General features: G+C 34.7%; 1 protein-coding gene and 1 long non-coding RNA gene across 7 annotated transcripts in view; one reads left to right on the forward strand and one right to left on the reverse strand.

The window, feature by feature from the left end:
* CSMD3 (CUB and Sushi multiple domains 3) overlaps positions 1 to 19,366 on the reverse strand; it is a 1,263,431-nt gene that overhangs the window by 764,947 nt on the left and 479,118 nt on the right. The window lies entirely within an intron of this gene.
* Positions 1,838 to 13,169, forward strand: LOC131494457 (uncharacterized). The gene is made up of 3 exons (XR_009253412.1): positions 1,838 to 2,042; positions 6,584 to 6,879; positions 11,616 to 13,169. It is a non-coding gene; the product is annotated as an uncharacterized LOC131494457 (long non-coding RNA).

Here is a 19,366-nt window from a genome sequence, read left to right on the forward strand (position 1 = left end):
ATTTAACTGATATATTATACAAACAAAATTAATAAATAAAAACTTGCATATGCACTCATTCTAGGAAAGATATCTAGATTTATAATCTCCAATGCACTATTCTCAGTCTGAAGAGGAACATAAAGGCTAATAAGGCATATATTTCACCTTAAGGGATATATGGAATTTATACAAATTGGCTACACTCAAGGAAATAACGTGAAAAGAGAAATATCACCTCTGAATTGCTATGTAAGGGAAAACATGGGGAAGATTGCATTTGAGAGATGTAGGCAGTGGTGGGAGGGGGAAACAGATTAAATGGAAAGCTTGTGCAAAGATGAAGAGGTTTGAGAGAGCACAGAAAATGACAGTTCAGTAATGGTGCAGATAACGTGACAGGAATTAGTAAAAAGAAAACCTACAAAGAGTAGTGCAGTTTGAGCAGTCATTTGTTACTTTCTGGCCACCCAGAAGCCATAGTTCTCATAGGAGAGATTTGTTGAAGGACTTTAACCTATCACATCTTTTAGCTTTGATCTCTGATTTCCAATTCTAAGTTGCACTTGGAGTTGTGATAAATATTTAATTAAAATTTACATTAGGAAATTTTAAGTAACTGAGGAGTTTAAGTCTTTAAGTTCTAAATAATTAAGGAGCCTTAAATAAATAATGAAAGTAACCAATATAGTCATGGCTTAGTTTTAATTCATGAAACGCTTTATGAAATCATGAGGATGGAAGCAGAAATAATCAAATGAAAGGAAGAATCCTTGTCAGCCTTTTTCACATCCAGAACATTTCTGAGATGGAAGTTCTATTCAGGTGATTTGACCTTAAAATCTAATTTTAATTGTTCCATAAATTTTGTTATATCTAATTAAATGGGTACATTTGCAGCTGTCCTTACCTATTCTCAGCTAAAATGATATAATTAAAATAACATTTCGTCTCTTTGAGGGACAGGGAAGTTGAAGTTGTCTTTCCACTTTATGAGGTTCAGAATCTAACTTAATGAAGTCTGTGTGGAAATGAATGGGATTTTTGAAAGTGTGCAATGATTCAGTACATCTGGGAGACATGTACATAGATGCAGGCAGAGGACTACCAAATCTTACCTCGAATCTAGTGGGAAACATCCACATATAGCAATTCAATTAGCAATTCAAATTTCTCACCCTAAGAAAAATTAATTAGGTTTTTTTATTTGGCATGGCTGTCACTTAGATATTTTAAACAATGTTTTAAGAAAAAAAAAAAAGCAAAAGCTCTTTTGAGTAGATGGGTGGAACATAGCCTGTAGTTTTAGATAGAAGGTGGAAAATCATGAAGAAATTTGTGTGAGTTTATGTATTTATATCCAATACCTTAGCTCTTAAAAAAAAATGAACTTTGGTATAGAGGTGTATTCTAACTCCAAAAAGTAAATTCATTCTGCTGAATTATAAATCAATGTAATAGTATTTCTAGATCTTAAAAGAAGTCAATTAAGAGAGTGATAATATGTAATCATGTTGGTTTCTATATTTTTTTAAAATTCTTATTTATTCTTGAGACAGAGACAGAGCATGAACAGGGGAGGGGCAGAAGGAGAGGGAGACACAGAATCTGAAACAGGCTTCAGGCTCTGAGCTGTCAGCACAGAGCCTTATATGGGGCTAGAACCCACAAACTGTGAGATCATGACCTGAGCCGAAGTTGGATACTTAACTGACTGAGCCACCCAGGCACCCCAAATTGTGTTGGTTTCTGATGGAAGTCATAGAGCACTCTGTTCCTCCCCTACAGTCATGCTATACTGGGTAAGAGCACATGCTGTGATGTCATAAAAACCTGGCTATGAATATTCCAACACTGATTAACTGTGAAACCTTCAGGAAACTCATTAGTAACTATGAATCTTCTAATTTCTAATTTGTAATATGAAGAAAAGAAGCACACTACATAACATGCCATATGGATGAAATGAAATGTAGGAAAAAATAGTTTGATACAATACCTGGCACAAAATCAATGCTCAGTGGTAATGGTGAGAAGAAAAAGATGATACAGCTCATTCAAAGGTAGTGATGAGAAAGAATGAAATTACTTCATCCTTCTCTAAGTTAGATTCTGGCTATTCGATAGGCTTGTTACCCAAGTTAAAACAATTTTATTAACTAAAAACTCAAGTTCTAAAATTATTTATTCTTGAGCATCTGTTTCGTCCACACTTTAAGGTAATTAGTGAGTTCACTCAAAGTTATAATGTGCATTAATGATTTATGATTCTTTGATGAATACCTGTTTTCCCCATGCAACTGTCTCCATGAGATATAGTTGTACAAATTTTTGTTGTTATGAACGTATGAATAATAGCTAACAATCAGGTGGCAGGTAATTACTGGCTAGGGAATTTACAGCCTGCTGAATAGTTATATCAGAACTCCATAATACAAAGATGGCAATTTGATAGCCAAAAGGATATAATATTTATACTTACCTTTAATTTTATGTCAGTTGACATTATCAGAGGCTAAAAGAGTAATTAATTAAAGATGATTTACAAGTTTCATGGTTTGATCCCTGTCCTGAATCTTTCCTACCCGTTCTGGTTGTCACAAAATGGCAAAACTAATAATACAGAAGTTAAAATATATTTTACAGATCCTATAATCCATATTTTTAAAACTTCTTTTACAGTGTCATTTCTTGAAAAATTATATAGAAATACTTAACTGAACATAATATTCACACAAAAAAGTTAAAGTGAAATATAGAGTGAATTATATTAGAAAGAACATGGGATTTGGGATAACATAACTCAGATTAATGTTTTGTCTCTATTCAGCCCTATTTTACTTAGGATTTCTCTCCTACATTTTCTCACTACTAATTTTACTTTGGATAACTTTAATTTATAAATTAAATCATTTAAATCTTTTATAATGCTGAATGTGTGACTTTTTCCAAATTGAAAAATAGTGTTGGGTTTAGCCATCATTCCTTGAGAATAATTTAAATAAAGAATTTTTAATGACATTTATAAGTAAACATTTATCCCCCTTTTCCTTCTCATTATCCTGGAAAGAGTATCCTTCTTCTCACCAAAGACAAACAAGCAATTTACCTACTTGTGCTCTGGATTATATCCAATGACACCTCCAGAACATTTTTTGCTCTCTCACGTTACTAATTTCTATTACTCTATATAGTCATTTATATAATTATAGAAATATACTCTCAATCTCCAAGGTTAAATAACAAAAAATAAATAAAGTAAAACCACACCCTGACCCTACATTTCACTTGTAGCCACCTTCACATTTCTCTCTTCCTTCTTAGCTGAATTTCTTGAAGACATTGTATATACAACCTATTTTTACTTTTGTACTTTATATTTACACCATAAAGAGGTTTGTCTAAGGTTCTGCAAAACTTTTACCACTGAAATGACCTCTATGTTACCAAATCGTATTCTAAGTGACAAATATTTACTGTGCACCTACCATATACCAAGAACACTTCTAGTGACTGAACATATAGCAGTATAGACGATAGTCAAATTTCTCTGGTCTTTAGCAAGCTTATAGTCAGGTGATGAATGGCCCTATGAAAAAAAAAATTCAAGGGGGGTGGGCTGAATGCCAGGGAAGAGATGCAATTTTAAATAGAGTAGAAAGAAGTAAGATTTTTAAAAAGTGGAGTAATAAGACGCCACTGAGAAAGTGAGATTTAAGTGATATATGAAGTATATCAGAGATTGAGTCATGCAAATATCCAAGGGAAGAACTTTCCAGGGAAAGTGAATGCAAAGGCCCTAAGGCAAGAGCCCTTATGACACTTTGAGAACCAGCAAGCGTGCTGTTGTGGCAAGAGAAGGCATGGGGAAAGAAAATTTAAGGTCAACAAAGTAAAAATGGTAAATCATGTAAGTAAAATAGACAAGCTTTTACTCTGAGACAGAACCGCTGCATGGTTCTGAGCAGAGGAATGACACTGACTTAGATTTTTTAAATATTATTTTGGCTGTATTCTTTCTAATGGACTATGGAAGGCCAAGGGTGGAAGCAGGGAGACCTTTGGGGAAGAAGTTGCAATGATCAAGGCAAGAGGAGAAAATGTCTACAACCTGGGTGGTTGCAATGGAAGTGGAAGGAAGTAATTATATCATGGATATTTTGAGGTAGAGCTGGCCAAGACTTGCTGATGTGAAATGATAAAAAATGAGGAGACAAGGATGATTTCAAGGGTTTATTCTGAACACCTAGAAAAGAAGAATTATCTGCTGATATGAGAAGACTAGAAGGAACAGACTTTGGGGGAGAATATCACTTCAACTATGAGATATTAAGTGTGAGAAGCATGTTATAAATCCAGGTGGAGATGCTGTAGAGGTGCTTGCATATGCCAAGGTACAGTTCAGGACAAAGATCTGATCTGGCAATGTAACCTTGGGAGCATCAACAGAATCCACAGGACTGCATGAGATAACCAAACAACTTGAGGCAAAAAGCCTGGCTGCACATCAGGAATCTGAGAAGAAACAAAGGAGTCTGAGAAGGAATCACCAGTGAGGCAGAAGAAAAGCAAGAGAGTGGCATTCTAGAGGCCAATTGCAGAATGTGTTTCAATGAGCAAGTAAAAATCAACTGTGTCAATTTCTGTTACTAGGCTCAGGTTCAAAAATACAACAAATGAGAAATAGTGACCTCCATTCATTATAGGAGTAGAAGTTGACTGGAAGTGATCCAAGAGAGAATGAGAAAAAGGGAATTGGATATAACGAATACCAAAAAATTCTTCTAAGAATTTAATATGGATAAAAGCAGAAAAGCTTTCAGTGTATGTTGTACATTGACAACTCCCTTCTTCTTGAAATAGTCTGCTTTCAGGACTTGTATGAAGCCATTCTCTTCTAGTTTTCCACCTCCTTTATTGATACTTGCAAGATTCTTTTCAATCTCTTGTCGGTTCTTGCTTCTCTGCATAAAATTTAAATAGTGAGCTTCTCACTGCTCAGTCCCAGGTTATCTTTTCTCTGACTTTGTACTTTTGTGTCTTTTGAGGGAACTCATCAAATCCCAGGGATTTAAATGTTCTCTCTATGGGGTGAATCCCAAATGAAACTCCAGTTTAGAACTCGTCATGTATTCAGACATAGATATGCATCTTTTTTTTTTACATACCTATATGATCATTTTTGTGATGACACTAATATACTCTAGAATTCAAATACAATAGGCCTGAAAGAACCCTTTTTCTTTCTTTCCACTATAAAACATTTTCTCCTTTGAGTCTTTTGTTTCTTACCAAGAGAATTTTATGTATCATTTATAATTTCCTTTTTTTCTCTCATAACATCCAATTAATCATTACATCCTGTCAATTTTCACTCAAATTTATATCAGATCTGTCATCCTTGCATTTTTCCTTCCTCATCCTAATTCATGCAATGCAACACAAACCTTTTGCCCACTTTCATTCCCCTAGAGTACATTTTCCACACAGATGTGGAATTAAAAGAATATATATCATTAAAGATTAAATCATATTACCCCTCACTCCTGCATAAAATTCTGTGTACCCCTTATCACTACCAGAGGACATGATCCTATGTACTGTAGGCCATTCTCACTACTTCTGTTATATTTCAGCCACATGAGTATTTTTTAGACTCTTCAGCCTTTTACGCATTTCCTTCTGTAGGGCCTTTGTTCATTCTGACTGGCCTGTTCTCCTTAATCCAACTCCTTTGGCACTGCTTCTACTCCACTCGTCTCATACTAGGCATTGGCTTGTCTTATGCATCACTTCATCAAGGAGATATGTTACCTAGATACATTACCTATTACTAACCTAGGTCCTATATCCCCTACCTTATTCTCTATTCCAGCCCCCTCTGGTCTTTCATTTATAGTAAACATTTATGTCACACTTTCACACTTACATTTCCTTTTTTTTTGGTCTGTTTAAAATATATATATGTACATATGTATATATATATACATATATGTACATATGTACATATATATAATATATGTACATATATATACATATGTACATATATATACATATATAGTATTAAATATATATTGTAATATATATTTATACATATATATTCCATATATTGTATATATTTTATATTAAATATATTTTTATATATTTAATATAATGTATATGTGTGTATATATGTGTGTAAACATGTATACATGTTTAATTTTACTTGCCCGTTCCCTCAACTATATTGAAACAACTATGAAGGCAAGGTCTTGCTCTTCTCCTTAATCATCATATCCCCTAGCAAAGTACATAGAAGAGACTCAATTAATGTTGGCTGAATGAATGAATGAATGGATAAAGGACTTCTATGGGCAGGTCATAGTGGGACTGTGGGAGTGAGCTGAATGTGTCTCTTAAGGAATTTCCTTAGTAAGAGGGGAACCTACAAATAACTACGAGACAAAATACTTTAAGTGACCCATACAAATACAAATTGCTATATAAATTTATAATAATAAGAGATTTTTTTTAGTTCTTAGTATGTAAGATAATGTGTTAATTTCCTGGTAAACAATTTCATTTAATACAACCCTTTGATTATATTAACATCTCTATTTTACAGTTGAAGAAAATAAGTTTATGAGGATCCTATCGCTGCTTAAAAATGAAAACAGGATTTGAACCTAGGCCTCCTCTTTCCAGATTTTTCATTCATAACCATGAATCATAAAAAAAAACTTCATCATGCACAAATTATATTTAAATGTTTGAATTTTCTTCTGATACATGTTATTTTTTTTCACTCATGTTAAATTAAGAAAAAAATTTTAAAAACCACCTTTGTGAAAACCAAAAATAAATGCTCACTCACAGAGAATGGAAAACACGGATTCAGAACCATGAGCCTTCTTTAATGAGGTAATCAGCTTTAATTACAAAGAAATTTTGAAATAATCTCTTGAACCTAAATGTCTGTTGGCTCAAGTGTCATTGAATGTCACTTTGTCATGTTGATAAGAAAACTGGAGGTCAGAATTTAGGAAAGATTCAGTTACTTCATTAATCAGGTTGGGCTAAAGTTCTGAAAAATGATTTAATTTGACTAGGTTACACCTTTTATCATATATTATGCATCCTCTTTCTTGTATTTCCTAATATTTATTGTGAAGAGAAACAGACTTTCCTGTCAACTTGTTTTCTTAGGGAACATGTCATCTTTCATCTGACATCTATCATAAATGACCTAAATGTTTATATGGATTTCCAGTTTGTGAAAAATGTTTAAATAATTACATGAGGTTATGAATCATGGTAAGTGTGAGAGACAGTGAGAACTCAAAACCGGCTATTACATCTAAAAATTAATAGAAACTGACTTGTATAGAAGTTACTAATTTTTCCTTGGTTTTTCATTATATATTTGTTCCTCAAAACTTGATCTTTATTTTGCACCCTATAAAAATCAGAGTGACCTCTTGTATTTTAGCAAACACATTCCTTGTTACTGTTTTTTTCTATGGCATTTTTAATAAGTGTGATTTACCAGTTACCTAACCTAAAATATAGATAGCATTAGTTTTATCTAAAAGTTGAGATAAACTCTTAGGATAATTAGGATACCTCAGTAGTAATATTTTATGGATTAATAAAACCAACATAGGATCTGAGAAAAAAGAATACAGAATGGAGAGAACAGAGAATCCAAATTTAGGAATGTGGATCACGTAGTGAGATGTTTTTAGGAAAGAAAATGAATAAAAAGCATAATTGTGGAACAAATGGAAGAACCAAGATTTGACTCCAGACATTCTGCTTCCAGAAAGGCTATTTACTACCATGCTACAGAGACTAGAAACCAGTATTATATTATCTTAAAATTACATCATATAAGAAAATGTGCATTTCAACAATGCATAAATAAAATCTAAATAATATATGTGTCACATAAGTACAGCATTGACAATATATCTCTGCCACTTCTGTGAAGACACAGACCTCAGATATAAAATATTTGTTTTCCAATTCATACATTTATACTATATATTTAAGCTCCACAAAAGTAAAAAGTAATGACAGAAATACACTATAACAATAGAATTTATTCCAAAAGGGATGTCACTTTTTTTTTCCTTTTTGGTTTTGTTGACATCGTGTTGATTAAAGAAGCCCTCAGATGCAGACATTTTTGTAAAGTTTTCTGTTAGGTTTGTACCACTTTAAAGTAGGTTATTCTCTAACTATGAAAATACTAAGGAATAAAATCCTCTTGTAGGGTATGAAACAAATTGATCCCATTCAGATTCAGATTGATTTTGGCCTACAGCCCTACTTATCATTTAATTAAATGGGAGAGCATTATGCAGAGCTATTAAGGAAGTTGTGTAGCAAAATAAAGCACAGAAATGTAGCATGAAAATACATTATAAATTATTTAGAAAGAGTTTTCACAGGAAGATCTGAATATTTCAGGGTCATCTATACAAAACACATACTAAAGGGCATTCAACATACAGAGAGAAAATATGAGAGAAAACAGAAGAGTTAGTGAACAATGTAGAGGAAAGCTTAAAATATTGAGTCCTTTATTTGCAAAATAACACTGTCATGGGAAAGAACCTTGACCTCTTTCCTTTTCCTCTAGTCAGTAGTTATGGGGACAGCACTTCATTCAGAGTATTTAGCACTGGATTCAGTTAGTGTTTTTTTTTTTTTTTTTTTTTTTTTTTTTTCTTTCAAGGTAATTTAATAGCTGTGGAATCAATAAAACAACTCAATTGAAAAAGTTAAAAATTTAAATCTGTGCACCAAGAAATAACTTTAGTTTACTTTAGCAATTGTTACTTAGCATTTTGTGGAAGGGGAGTAAATATTAGAGGCCAAATTTCTAATTTACTGATTAAAGTATTTATTTATGGTTGGCAATATTTAGTAAATGTTATTTAAATATATAAATAATAAATCTTAAAATTGTCAAACATAGTTTTAATCATGTTAGAACAAACTCAGTGCCCTGCTTAAATTTCCATGGATGTATTATTTAACTTACATCAAGTTCATCTGCCTATCTAGAGATATCTGTATATTTATCAGGAGAGGTTGAGAGAAAGAGATGGCTAAAACAAATCCCTCAGGAACCACCACTAAGTCATTGTATAAAACAGACAGGATGGACATATTATGTTTCTTAATCAGGTCTTCAACTGCCAGAGCACACAAGTAACAAGTAACTATGGCTACACAGCCAAGGTTTAGATACCTTGGGACTTTATTAAAAATAAACACTGAGGGGCGCCTGGGTGGCGCAGTTGATGGAGTGCCCTACTTTGACTCAGGTCACGATCTCACGGTTTGTGAGTTCGAGCCCCCGCGTGGGGCTCTCTGCTGACAGGTTGGAGCCCGGAGCCTGTTTCGGATTCTGTGTCTTCCTCTCTCTCTGACTTTCCCCCACTCACACTCTGTCTCTGTCTCTCTCTCTCTCTCTCAAGAATGGATAAACATTTTTAAAAATTAAAAAATAAACATCGAGGGGTGCGTGGTGGTTTTGTCGGTTAAGCTCCAGCTTTGGCTCAGGTCATGATCTCGTGGTTCGTGGGTTCAAGCCCCACATCAGGCTCTGTGCTAATAGCTCAGAGTCTGGAGCCTGCTTAAGATTCTGTGTCTGGGGCGCCTGGGTGGCGCAGTCGGTTAAGCGTCCGACTTCAGCCAGGTCACGATCTCGCGGCCCGTGAGTTCGAGCCCCGCGTCGGGCTCTGGGCTGATGGCTCGGAGCCTGGAGCCTGCTTCCGATTCTGTGTCTCCCTCTCTCTCTGCCCCTCCCCCGTTCATGCTCTGTCTCTCTCTGTCCCAAAAATAAATAAAAAATGTTAAAAAAAAAAAAAAAAAAAAAAAAAAAGATTCTGTGTCTCCCTCTCTCTTTGTCCCTTCCCTGTTCATGCTCTGTTCTCTCTCTCTCAAAAAAAATAAACATTAAAAACATTTTTTGAAACAAATAAACAAACAAACATTGGAATCTAAAGGGACCCCATTTAAAAAAGATGTTTTTTTTTTTTTCCTTTGCTTCTGCTTCTATTCTTGCTGGGGCTTGCACCCCCACCTCACTCTACAAATCCCTTGTAATGCGAATAGCATGTGTTCTCCTTGTAAGGGACAAAGAACTAATATCTTTACGGGCTTCCAGCAAAATAGATAACATCCAAGGAGTGACTCGTGGGTCATCATAAACACAAGACCACTGACTCCAAACACCTTGAACCAAGACCCCTGACTTCGGGGAATGGATGACTTAGGAAAGACAGCTGGACTGGGTCCTTGTTCTGACCAGTTCCTGGATGCCAAGGAGGGAACATGCACCATACCATAATTGCCAATGAGATCCCTAGGCCCCAGGCAAGGCTGAAACTCATGTTCTTTTCCTTTCTTAGTCTCCTGGAGGCTCTGTTCGTATCTCTTTCTCTTCCTCTCTCTCTCTCTCCCTGCCTCTCTCTCTGTCTCTCTGTCTCTCTCTCTCTCCACACACACACACACATATATATATGTGTGTGTGTGTGTGTGTGTGTATGTATACATATATGTGTGTGTGCGTGTATGTGTGTGTGTATATATATATATATATATATATATATATATATATATCTTCGATAAACTTTACTTTCACTTCCAAAAATATTTTTAAAATACTAAATGAATAAAGCCATCTTAGGACAGATATGTGCTGTATGTTGACATATTCATAAAATATAAACTATGTAATTTAAATTAAGACCATATAGAAATCAAGTTCATTTGATTTAATCCTCATTTAGAGTCAGAGCTTCACATTAACTCCCCTAAAAGTTTATTCCCATAACTATGTATATAAATTTATACACACACACACACACACACACACACACACACACTCAAATTGTTCTGTCATCTACAAATCATTTATGGAGAGTCACTGATGTACCATGTAAAGAAGTGACATCACTCAAGATTTTAAAAATTACCTGAAAAAGAGTATAATGATTACATAATCCATCTTCCTCAGTTTCTTTATGAGTAAGTTAAGATTCAAGGCATTCACAATTTTGATATAGTTAACCAGATATGTAACTGCTATTCCAACATATAACTTTAGATCTTCATCTTAATATTAGCGTCTCTCCTAATTTCTCTTATAGAAACACACACACACACACACACACTTGAAATATGCCATTTCTTATTTACCTTAGATTCATCCTAGCCTTCAGAAACTTCACGCTATTGTCTGATTTTGCATTACCTATTCCTTATTGACTTTTCATATTTAATTTATGTACCATACAATATCACAGGAGTTAAATCATGATGTGAGAGGTAGATACCTGAGAGAGAAAATCTACAATTAAAAAGATACAAACCATACAAATATTACACCAAGCACCAAAAATGATAGGTATAGTTCCTTTTGGCTATGAAATACTCTGTCAAAGTATAAAGGCTGATTTCAGCAAGTGTGTAACATTTCCATAGATGTAGGTCTATGTGTGTGTGTGTGAAGTGTATACCAGGAGGTTAGAATGCGGCTGTTCCTGATTCAGGCTCAGTGGAAGCATTAATTCCATAGACATTAAGATATTTAAATGAATGCATGACATATTAAGCTTCTTATATGAATAATTTTCAAAAAGAAATGGAGACGAATCTGTTTCGTGAGTCTTGGACACTTTGGACAGAGCAAAGATGTTAAAAGCGGACAGAGAAGAGAGGAGATCGGTGAAATTGTTTCCTTTGAGAGAACCCTTACAGATCATTGGGTACCCTTTCCCTAGCCGTTCTGGGGGAAGGTGAAAGAATGATACCTTCTGGTGCTAGTTTAGTGATGTGGGCTTCAATGGGATCACTCAGTTATGAAATTTGTTTCGTGAAGTTGGCACACAGAAAAGATTGGTGTCTGTTCACGTCTGAGAAAGCTAAAGTCGAAATCACACAGGAATAAGCTAAAACTGACATCTGTTGAGGAAATTCAGAGGGTGAGAGAAGAGAGAGCTTCTGTGTTGAAATAAGCCTGCTTTTTGAGCTTCTCAGAGCAAAACTTTTTTTCTGGTTGATCAAGGAAGATCATGGGTGTTGGAGATTTAAAACAGTGCCATTTGGAGACCTTTCCAAGTAGGTACCTGAGGAGTAAAAAAAACAACCTCAGCAGAAGAAGGCTGGGGATATCAAGTGGCTGGTGACCAAGTCCAGTAAGTGTCCCTTTAGACGCACCCCCTGGGAGAAGAAATTGCAGAAGTGAGAGGCCCAGTTGGAATCACTGAAAAAGCCCTAGGACTGCCCATGACAGAGTCAGCCTGAAAATCAGGACCAGTGAGCATGTAGCCGGTTTAGGACTGAGGTCAAGACCAATCCCTTTACCTCTTCTGTGCTCTACTTCTGTTTGATCTTACCAAAAGCTAAAACAGCAGCAAATAAGGAGTTTAGAAGAAAGAGAAAATACAAGAAGGAGAGACATCAGCTAATTTCAACCCTGTCCATTGAACCTGGCTACTAAGTGCTAGTATGGGAGAGAGGGAAAACTTAATATTCAGTTACATTTAGTAATTTGATTAATAGCTGAGGCTTGGTATATTAATTATAGAATTGAAACTGTGTCTGATGTGCATTGAAACTGTGTCTTATGGCTGAATTTTATCCTTCCAAAATTCATATGTTGAAGTCCTAAACCCCAGCGCCTCAGGATGTGACTGTGTTTAGGGATAAATTCTTTAAAGAGGTGGTTAAGTTAAAATGAGTACTTAAGGATGGACCCTAATGCAATATAGCTGATAACCTTACAAGGAGACAAATTTTTGACACGGAGAGACAAATACCAGGCAGGAGTGTGCATGGAGGAAAGGTCGTGTGCGAACACAGCAAGAAGGGGACCATCTATCTGCAAGCCACGGAGGGAAGCATCAGAAGACGTCAAACCTACCTACATCTTGATCTTAGAACTTCCAGACTCCAGAACTGTGACAAACAAATTTCTGTCACGTAAGCCATTTTGTTATGACAACCCCAGCAAACGAATTCACCAGGTTAATGTGATCACAAGACCTGAGTTTTCATCCTGGGTAAGAAGCATGTTGAGAGTATCTTTTTTTCTGGAATTCTGGAAATTATTTATTAGAATGTGTTAGTGTATCCAACAGTGAAAAAACTAAAAAAAATAAAATTAAAAAATCTGAGGTTTTCTTAAAACTGAACATGCATTTGGATATTTTGCTTTTTGCATTTAAGTTATCATACTTTCTGAATCAAAGAATGCGTATCCTTATGGAAAAAATGAAACAACAGAACATATGAAACCATGCCCACGATAGATAACCAGAACATACTCAATCAGCAGCATCCATCCCATTTCTTAAACATAAGCTTAACCCATCTCCGTATCTTTTCGGTAGGGAAAAGACAGATCTGTCTGTCCCACTTGTCTGGCAGAGTAAGCATGCTGAAGGGAACCAAAAAGAAAAAAAAAAAAAGGAAGATTGATTTTCAAAGAAATTAATGTATTAAAAAATTTGAAAGGGGAATGTCAGAAATTTTGTTGAATGCTTTTATTTTATGGATTTATTTGAAGCTGTATGCAGTGGAGAGGAAAATCATGATTTTTCTGATAATTATAGATCCTAAAGGTCTAAAATAAGGCACATCCTGCAGTCCAATGATCATACACAGTAAGTCATAAAGAATCAGTGGACAGTCACACAAAGCTGAGGAACAGTGGGAAAGATGACACTATGTCATATTGTCTCCACGTATTTATCGTGAGTTTTGAGCATATTTAGTACTTTCCTGTAATTGGAGAGCAGTAGCTCAGTTGCCCAGGAGGGCTATTCACGGTGTCTGTGGGGGCAGGACACTGGCCACTGGCCACCTGTGGCTTTCCAGAAGTTGAAATGTGGCTAGTGAGACTGCAACGCTGCATTTTTAATTTTATTTTACTCTAATTCATTTTAATTTCACCTTAGAAACAGCACGAAATATTTTACTGTTAAGGACAACCTCATTGTTTTGGTGCTACATTTTATTTTACCTGTTGTGTGGTGTAAGAGGCAGTTGTGTGGTGAAAGTGCTGGAGCGTTATAATGTATTTATTTGAATGTTTTATGCATAAACATAGTTCATACATGAAATTTACAAATGTGATTCCCATTTATTTGAATATTTTATGTAAGAATTTACAGAAAAATATAGGTAAATCACAGTTACTAATAAATTGAAATATTGTACTTATCACTTTAATTATAAGTAAATTGGTCCTCTAGCATATTAAAAAAACAACTCTTTGCATTGGAAATTTAAGTATGAGCTGTGCTGTAAGTGTAACACATGTTTAGATTTTTGAGACTTAATTGAAAAATACAATGCAAAATATACCATTAATATTTTACATTACTGTTGAAATGTTAATATTTTGGACTTATTAGTTGAATACAATTACATTTTATTTTGCTTATGCATTTTATTTCTTTATGTGAGGCTAAGAGAAAATATGCAAGTGTGTGTGTGTGTGTGTGTGTGTGTGTGTGTGTACCACTGTGAAACTGAGCTCTCATCAGAGAAACTTTTGTGAGTTACTGGCATGACATCAAATAGTTCCATTTAGACTTGGAAAAAATCTATATCGTCCCATTATCTAATGACCTCATGGTCCTCAAATACTAAGGAATCCTTTCAAAATCACAGAGTGGAGGCTGTACCCAGTTTTACCAACTTCTAGTCCAGTGCTCTTTCCAGAACAACACCTGTGCAAAAGGAAATTTATTCTTCGTAATCTCTACCTCTCTACTTTTACAATCTTAGTTTTTGTTGCTATTTCCTCCTCAAACATCTACCTCAGGAAAGAGTTAACTGGCTTTCCGTTATGTTGATAAACTGGAAAGATAAGTATTTAACTGGAAGTTGAACACAAGTCTAGGAACACAAAATCTGGAGTCTCATGTTAGTTAGGGAAACTCTAAATAGTACTTGTTATGTTTTCTGTAAGAAAAGGAGGATATATCCCAATGCAACAAAGTTGCTATCTTTTTAGGCCAACAATATAATGTTTGAATTTGACCTTCTCCCCCAAAAGTATTCTGGGTATAATGAAACTGTTGCCTTTCCTAATAAGGGTTATTTTATTTCTTTCACCTTAAACTCTTATGGCTACAGATTCCTTCTTGGGTTTTCCAATAACAGTCAGTAGTACCTGATCTAATAAGAAGATAAATAAGCCTATAACAGCAGATGATTTTATTGTTTGTTTCACCCTGTAGACATATAGTAGAGCAATGAATATACTCTGCTCCTATCTCACATGGTTCCTTTGTAAGACACTTGTCTGTTAAATATTTGATATAGTTTACTGGGAATAATTTTCATTATAATATCTACTGTATTGAAACCTATGTTAAATGGACTCCTTATTTTTAACAAATAAGCACTTATACTATGTAATCAAATAAATATGAGTCTCCAACTAATTACTGTGAAAAGTTGAGATACTTTCATTTCAAATAATACCCCCATTATTCATAATATGCTTGAAATTGCCTTCCAAGTCATTTAGTAAAACAATAAAGATGATGATGCTTCTCCTGCTGCTGCTGCTGATAATAGTAATAATAGCTAACATTTTATATAATGCTTACTCTCTGTCAGACACTATTCAAAATGCTTTACATATATTAACTAATTTAATAACTGATATCATTGTTTTATGAAAATGGCACTTTTAATCAAGGACAGTGTATTTCCACAATTTTCACTTATTTATTCACCAAATTTGAGTCTCAATGAATTTTTGCCTTTTCTAAAAAAATACCAATTCTGCAAATTTGCAAATCTGAGGATAACTAAGGCTGGAGTTCACAGTGGATTTAACATAGGCTTTAAAAGTAAAGCCCCTAATGGTTAAGACCTGGTTCTGCTATTTTTGGAAGTTTTTTTTTTAATGTTTATTTATTTTTGAGACAGAGAGAGTTCAAGCAGAGGAAGGGTAGAGAAAGAGGGGGACAGAGGATCTGAAGTGGGCTCTGTGCTGACAGGAGCCCTGATGCAGGGCTTGAACTCACAAACTGTGAGATCGTGAGATCATGACCTGAACCAAAGTCAGATGCTTAACTGACTGAGCCACGCAGGTGCCCTGGTTCTGCTATTTTCTAATGTGACGCTGGGCTTAACACTTTTTTCAAGGACTGCAGTTACCTCAAATAGGATGTCTAAGTGAATTACACAAATATGCCCCTTTCCTTGGGTGATGCAGTATCAGGCACAGGGCTCAGCCAGAGGTGCGCAGCCCCAACCTGCCACCTAGTGTGAGTGTCCCCGTGCCAGGCAGGCTTGTGTCACTCGTGCCAGTCTTTGTTTCTGGTTTGGTAAAACAGTGATAATAATGCAGTCGATGTGAGGATTGCATGAGATAATGTGTGTGCAGATACTTTGTAAATTGTGACACACACATATGAACTTATAACATTCAAGCATTTGCTCAACATTTACTTGGCACCTATAATAATGCTAAACTCTAGGGATGCAGGGATAAAGGACACAGTCACTGTCTTTAGGGAGTTGCAAATTATAAAACCAGGTAGCTATGAAACAATTCAAAATTTGTTTCCTAGCTTTCATATAGTAGATAGAATATTTATACTGCTCATATCTTTTAATTTGCATAGAAAGGTGCTATTCTTTGAACTAAACAACACATCTTTTTAAAATCATCCAATAGTAATATACAGTGTAATAGTAATATAGCAGTGTTTTGTCTTGTTTTGTTTTTTGCTGGTCACTTTAAATTTGTCATTAACCAGAAGGTCTGGAGTGATATTAAGAACACTGAATAACAGCTGGTAGGGACTAGAAGCTGTATTGGGAATATTGGTCACAAGTAGTATCTAGAAGGTGCTCTTAATAGGGCCAGCTATTAGCCACTTGCTATATTTTGGGACAATCCAGTGAGTCTTGAAAGAGATGGGGCAGTTCAGGAGCCAGGAATGCAGTTCAGATACTCTTGGACCAATGACAGAGGCTACTTATTTACCAATCAACACTATTTCAACATTTTAATAATTTGTATGGCCATAGTGGACTAACACAGCTTTATAGCATAGATATCACATTGTCAGTTAACCTTAAACGACTCTGCAGCCTTCGATACTCAAGTCAGGTGCCGGGTGTTCTCAAGGCTTTCTTGGACCATGTATTCTCTTTCACTCCCCACATGAGCTTGCATTTTCTTAATTACAATACTTCATAAATCTTTTTTTAATGGAATATTCAATCATCTTTTCACATACTAGATAGGAAACTCTGAATTCTGAGACTGTGGACTATCAGAACCTAGCTCAGTGTCTACTACAAAGTAAGGGCTCAGGAATATTTTTGTCGAATAAATTTAGATGGATAGTAAATGAACAAATAAATAAATGCACCGTAATACTCTCAAATGGGGTTTTGATTCAAAACATTATTTTAGTTTAATTAAATAACACTAGCTATTTGCCTGCCTCATTTATACTTCAGTTAATTAAATAACTGAAGAAAAGTTCAGGCTAAGTGATAATAAATTTATTGTCACATGAAGCCAATCCCTCCTTCCATACCTTATAGAATCATTTCCCAAAGTGTGCCTTGAGGAAGACCAGGTCCTATATAAGCCTGAAAGGTCTTATTTGCTTAAATTAAAAAAAAACTCAACATAAATTTCTTTAACCCAGTGTTTCTGGAGCGTTGTGGACTCCCAAATTGACCCCTGTGTGACCACCATTGCCATATAACTCTACACTTCAGGAAAATCATAGTATTATCTTTATCATTTGAAGGAAATTTGTTTAAATTACCTTTTACTATTTCTGGATATCTGTGAATTTGAATTTAAAAAGTCTAGGAATTTTAATTTTATGACCTTATTTTTGAATGGCAGAGTAAAACTGCCTATAAAATGAATGTAAGGTCCACAAGTGTTGCTTCAGACTCCATTTTTCATGCCAACATGGAAGAATCAATCATATACAGTGTGTTTGATTCCCTGTATTTTTGTACTTGATTGAAGCCCTTTGGAGGCCATCTTGTGCAATTATTGAATCATTACTAAACACAAAATTACCTGTTCAATATACTTGTCATTGCAACAGAATTTATAAAACACTGAATTTTGTTTGTTAAACACCAACTTAATCAATTATCTTTTGTTACATATTCATGCTTAGGTGATGTAACAAAATTGCCCTCACTAGAGACAATAAATGTTAGCACTTAAGAATTTTTTTTTTAATTTAATGTTTATTTATTTTTGAGAGACAGAGACAGATTGCAAGCAGGGGAGGGGCAGAGAGAGAGGGAGACACAGAATCTAAAGCAGGCTCCAGGCTCTGAGCTGCCAGCACAGAGCCCAACGTGGGGCTCAAAGTCACAAACTGCGAGATCATGACATGAGCTGAAGTTGGTCATTTAAACTACTGAACCTCCCAGGCAACTCTAAGAATTCTTAATGGGAGTAAAACTCTATCATATATATGTATATACAAATGAATACTAAGTAGAACAATATTTGATCACCATGAGGTACTACCATAAAATGATGGCAATTTTGGTAATCTACCAGATGTACTTTGAAATACAAGAGAGTCAAACAATTATAGACAAAAAATATTATTCATGAATTCATTACATTATAAAAGTTTTGAATACTTGATAGAAATTACATTAACTAAAATAACTAGTCCAGAGTTGGTTGGGATAATAAAGATAGCAATTATAGACTTACATATTTTTTAATCAATTTGCAATTGTAAATATAGCTTAAATAACAGCACAGAAATCAGTACAGAATATTTTTAGACTTATGTAGGAAATATAATATGTATATTTCTTTGAGGAGATTAATTTTGAACTTAATAGACTATTTCAAAAATCTAAACTGTTTAAATCTAAATCTAGATAATTTTATATTAAATCTAAAATATATTAATCTTGATACTGTGGATTTTCTTCATTCTTTGAATCCTTTGGATCACTTTGATTTAAGAGAAGTCTTATAAAACTTTGACTAAATATTATATTTCTAAAGTTCATAGCTAGATATTAGTCTTGAGAGTTCTATTATGGTGAAAGAGATTATGAAACATAAATTTCAAATTGTTCCCCTCTCAGATCAAGAGGCAAACCTGGAAGACCTAGTTAATAGAGCTTTATAAAATCCATGATTAGTGAAAACTCAGGACATGATGTAGAAAAAAAAAAAAAAAAGAATAGCTTTCCTGCCATCCAATAGGAACAGAAAGCCTAAGCTGCCTTTTTCTGTAAAAACTCTCACGGAGGATGGAGGTTAGTTAGAGATAGTACAAGAACCTATATAAATTTGTTAAGCTACATTTACTAGAGATTAATTCTGAAATCTTGCAGCACTGACTTATAG

This window comes from Neofelis nebulosa, chromosome 14 (assembly GCF_028018385.1).
Source record: "Neofelis nebulosa isolate mNeoNeb1 chromosome 14, mNeoNeb1.pri, whole genome shotgun sequence".
NCBI classification, from domain to species: Eukaryota; Metazoa; Chordata; class Mammalia; order Carnivora; family Felidae; genus Neofelis; species Neofelis nebulosa.